The following is a 4,979-nucleotide window of genomic DNA, read 5'->3' on the forward strand; positions in this document are numbered from 1 at the left end:
AGTAAGTAAGTAAGTAAGTAAGTAAGTAAGTAAGTAAGTAAGTAAGTAAGTAAGTAAGTAAGTAAGTAAGTAAGTAAGTAAGTAAGTAAGTAAGTAAGTAAGTAAGTAAGTAAGTAAGTAAGTAAGTAAGTAAGTAAGTAAGTAAGTAAGTAAGTAATTCAGATTCAGATTCAGATTCAGACAACTTTATTGATCCCGCGTGGGGCAATTCATATTTGCAGCTTCGCCAACAAGCAACAAAGACAAACAAACAACAAAACATCTCAACGACAGCACGGCAAATAAAAAGAGAAACACTCCATGTGATACACAATCCAGCAGTAAAAGTAAAAACAGACAACCAAGTGCAAAAGGCTACTTAAAATGACTACCGTCTGTGTTTAAAAGTCTGATAGCCGAGGGGAAGAGTTAACCTCCTGTAGTGTGGTAGTGAAGGGTTAACCTTCTGTAGTGTGGTAGTGAAGGGTTAACCTTCTGTAGTGTGGTAGTGAAAGGTTAACCTCCTGTAGTGTGGTAGTGAAAGGTTAACCTTCTGTAGTGTGGTAGTGAAAGGTTAACCTCCTGTAGTGTGGTAGTGAAAGGTTAACCTTCGGTAGTGTGGTAGTGAAGGTTTAACCTTCTGTAGTGTGGTAGTGAAATGTTAACCTCCTGTAGTGTGGTAGTGAAGGGTTAACCTACTGTAGTGTGGTAGTGAAGGGTTAACCTTCTGTAGTGTGGTAGTGAAGGGTTAACCTTCTGTAGTGTGGTAGTGAAGGGTTAACCCTTCCTTCTTGGAACCAAGTATATTCCAATGTACAGCTTGTACAGTCCCCCCCCCCCACCCACCCCCCCCCCCCCCCCCTCTGTTAATAAAGTTTTCAATCAATCAATCAATCAAACCGCATATGCATCAGGCAAAAAAACGGCTAGTTTTGCATAACACGCCTGACGATTGCATACCCGGGACCCCGGAAGTGGCTTGCAGAAAAAGTTTTTACATCGATATTTTATTATTTATACATGAGCAAAGTGGTGGTTAACCAGTTGAGAGGGAGGATAACACATGGGGGAGGGAGGAGGAGGGAGGAGGGGTGAGACACAAAGGAATGGCTAGAAGGTGACTAGGTAGGGGTTAGGTAGATACAAAGACAGTGTATTGGAGGGGGAAGGCCGGACCGATTTCACCGAACGTGGGACACAGCCAAGGGTTTGATTGATTGCAAACTTTATTAACAGCTTGCAGAATGGGTACAATACAGTATGGCTCAATACACACAATTGTTAAGGGGTTTCATCAAGACATGTATGACATGCAAGACATACAGATATACAGTACTGTTTCATCAAGACATGTATGACATGCAAGACATACAAATATACACAGTACTGTTTACGAGAAAGAGATCATAAAAGAATATATACATTCGAAGGGGAAGAAACTGTACTTTGGAGGGGGTTCGGTGGGTGGTTGGCTTTACCCTTGTGTTTTTTTTTATTTGGTGTATGCGGTGATTAATGAGGGGGTGCAGTGTGTAAACACGGTCAGTAGTGTGGTGAGCTGGTAGGAAGCATCTTTATTCTGGACATTGTGTTCCACAAGGAGGGCCAGCATCCAGGCATTAATAATGTTGCATAACACCGCCCCAGATTACTGCTCACACTAATTCCTTGCTAGTTAGGGTCCAATGTATCTTCACTGTTGTGTACTGGGGAAATAAGCTCTCTGGTTAGATGCAAGGGGAGATTACAACTACTGTACTATTATTATCAGAGAGAGAGAGAGAGAGAGAGAGAGAGAGAGAGAGAGAGAGAGAGAGAGAGAGAGAGAGAGAGAGAGAGAGAGAGAGAGAGAGAGAGAGAGAGAGAGAGAGAGATCCTATTACCATCCCTCAAACAGAAAAACATTGACCACGGTAGAGATTCATGTGGGGTTATTATTGTATGGTATAAAGAGCACATGATCTCAACAAAAAATAATGAAATATAAATCAATAAATAAAAATAAAAAAGCAACAACCCTGCTTAAATTGTTCAATCTCATTATTCAAGCTGGTTGCTTTCCTGAGATCTGGTACCAGACACTGAAAATACTTCTATCACAAAATACTGTCTCATCTCCCTTCTCCTCTCCTTTCCATTCCACTTCTCTCATATCCTCCATCTATTTTTCTCCTCTCCTCTTTCTTTCCTCTCCTTTTCTCCCTCTCCTCTCTTCTCCCTTTTCCTCAATCTCTTCTTATTCCCTTTACCTGTCATCTCCTTTGCTCTTCTCTCTCTCATGTCATTCTCTCTTTCCTCTCCTTCTCTCTCCCCTCCTTCTCTCAGTCTCTCTCTCCTCATGTTTGGATGAGATAATCTCTAATCAATCTGATCATCAGGTAATTAATCGTTCATGATTATGGTAACTGCATGCATACTGAGAGAGGTTTGGTGTGTGTGTGTGTGTGTGTGTGTGTGTGTGTGTGTGTGTGTGTGTGTGTGTGTGTGTGTGTGTGTGTGTGTGTGTGTGTGTGTGTGTGTGTGTGTGTGTGTGTGTGTGTGTGTGTGTGTGTGTGTGTGTGTGTGTGTGAATGAAGGAGATAGATGTGGGGCTTATGTGTGTGATAATAGCAGCATTTTGAGTGTTAAAATGGAGTATGAGACACGCACACAAACGTCACATTTCCTGCAGGTTTATCTCATCGTTTAAACAGCTACTTTAATTAGGACAAGACTGACAGTGTGCGTATGTGGTGTGTGAGTGTGTGTGTGTGTGTGTGTGTTCATGCATGCATGCATGTGTGTCAGTCAGAAGGATGTATGTTACCAGAGTGCCTCCATGTGGCAGAATAGAGAACTACACCCAAGTATGCAACACACACACACACACACACACACACACACACACACACACACACACACACACACACACACACACACACACACACACACACACACACACACACACACACACACACACACACACACACACACACATACATACATACATTGACATGCACACTAGCACACACTCCAATGACACGCTGTTATTTTAGGAAACACAATTTCAAGCTATCGGTACTGGCTAGCTATTCCATTTAGATAACAGCAGCCTGTGTGCGTGCATGTGTGTGTGCGTGTGTGTGCATGTGTGTGTGTGTGTGTGCACATCCATGTGTACAAGTATGTGTGTGTGTGCACATACATATGCGATCATAATATGTGTTTGTGTGTCAGAGAGAGAGAGAGGTTGGGAGTCAAGAGATTTCTTTTTCAAATGTACAGAAATGAGTTGCCATGGTAACACGGAATCCCCCGTAAATATGCAGATAATTTTTCTTTTTATTAATTAATTAACTAATGATATCCAATGAAAATTATGCCAAAAAAGGCAGAACAAACATCAAAACAACGTTGTCTATCTATCCCTCTGTCTCTCACTCTATCTCTCCATCCCCAACCAAACACATTAACACTCCCCACTCTTCCATCTTTTTCACCCAATTCTCATTCTCTCTCCACCTCACCTTTTCTCTCTCCACATCTCACATTTTCTCTACACCTCTCACCTTTTCTCTCTCGACCTTTCACCCTTTCTCTCTGCACTGCTTTCTCTGCACCTCTCACCTTTTCTCTCTGCACCTCTCACCTTTTCTCTCTGCACCTCTCAACTTTTCTCTCTCCACCTTTCACTCTTTCTCTCTGCACCGCTCACCCTTTCTCTCTGCAGCTCTCACCTTTTCTCTCTGCACCTCTCACCCTTTCTCTCTGCACCTCATCTTTTCTCTCTGCACCTCTCACCTTTTCTATCTGCACCTCTCACCTTTTCTCTCTGCACGTCTCTTTCTCTCTGCACCTCTCACTCTTTCTATCTGCACATCTCACTCTTTCTATCTGCACCTCTCACTCTTTCTATCTGCACCTCTCACTCTTTCTCTCTGCACCTCTCACGCTCTCTCTGCACCTCTCACTCTTTCTCTCTGCACCTCTCACTCTTTCTCTCTGCACCTCTCACTCTTTCTCTCTGCACCTCTCTCACGCACGCTTTCACTCTGTAGGAATAACGTACAAACCAGTCAAAGTTAAATCTGTTCTTTTATTAAAAGCAGCAACACTGATACAATGGGTTTCCCCTCCCCTCCCCTCCCCCCTCTCTCATCCTCCTCATCTTCTTTATTCCCTCCTTCCACGGTAGCTTTAATGAACACAACAGATCCCTCTTCGACAAGCCACCTCTTCATCAGCTCTGACACCATCGCTTCAGGGTATCGAGGATGCGTCGACCACCGGTATCACCTTCCTGACTAAACACATTGTCTCTTTCCAACTCCACCATCGTGTCTGACAATCAGAAGGAGTGGGAGGAGGAGTGTACGCGTGCGTGATGGACGTCTTTGGTTCTACTACGTTGGTTCTATTTTTACAAAAAGCATCTGGATTTCGAGCCACGGAAAACAGACAAATCTGAGCCCCGGAATGGACAGAATTCGGGCCATTGCGGTTTCAGCGGGGGCGGCCATCTTAGCGCCACAATCCTGCTTCCGTGATACATGGACCTCTGGAGCACTGGTTGTCAGAACGTTGGCCGTTATCCTGTTACAGAGGGGCTACTTACATTCCACTAACCAGCAACACCTCTCAGTCCTAGAGAAGAGACGGCACCACAGCGCCCCCTACTGGCCCCACCTGGCCAAACTCTTTCCATCTTTGCTACAACATAAGATCACGAACACGGTGAGATCTAGCCGCCTAGAAGGGTCTACGTGACCGTTTTTAAACCCACCTGACTGCGATGCACCTCTGTCACCAACATGAACAAGCGGAGAGTTACTTCTACACTTATATTAGTCGGGAAAGGACTTCCGTCTTGCTTCGAGTCCTAGTATCTCTAGATGACATCCAGTGCTAACCTTTTTTTCTGGGCCGACGTTTCTTGCGGTCATATATTGTGTTGAGGATGGTATGAGCTGGATCTTATATTTAATAAATGTATTGGATTTTCAAACATTTTAGTTTTCTCA

The 4,979-nt window shown here is 43.8% G+C and overlaps 1 protein-coding gene across 1 annotated transcript in view; it reads right to left on the bottom strand.

Moving 5' to 3' along the window:
* Positions 1–4,125: 4,125 nt before the first annotated feature.
* Positions 4,126–4,979, bottom strand: part of LOC311223413 (myomesin-2-like) — a 52,122-nt gene continuing 51,268 nt past the window's right edge. The window contains 1 exon segment of the mRNA XM_084308201.1: positions 4,126–4,979. This exon segment is cut by the window's right edge and continues 487 nt beyond it. The gene's annotated coding sequence lies outside the window, so the exon portion shown is untranslated.

The sequence above is a fragment of the Notolepis coatsorum genome, assembly GCF_963971535.1.
Source record: "Notolepis coatsorum genome assembly, chromosome: 2".
Taxonomy (NCBI): domain Eukaryota; kingdom Metazoa; phylum Chordata; class Actinopteri; order Aulopiformes; family Paralepididae; genus Notolepis; species Notolepis coatsorum.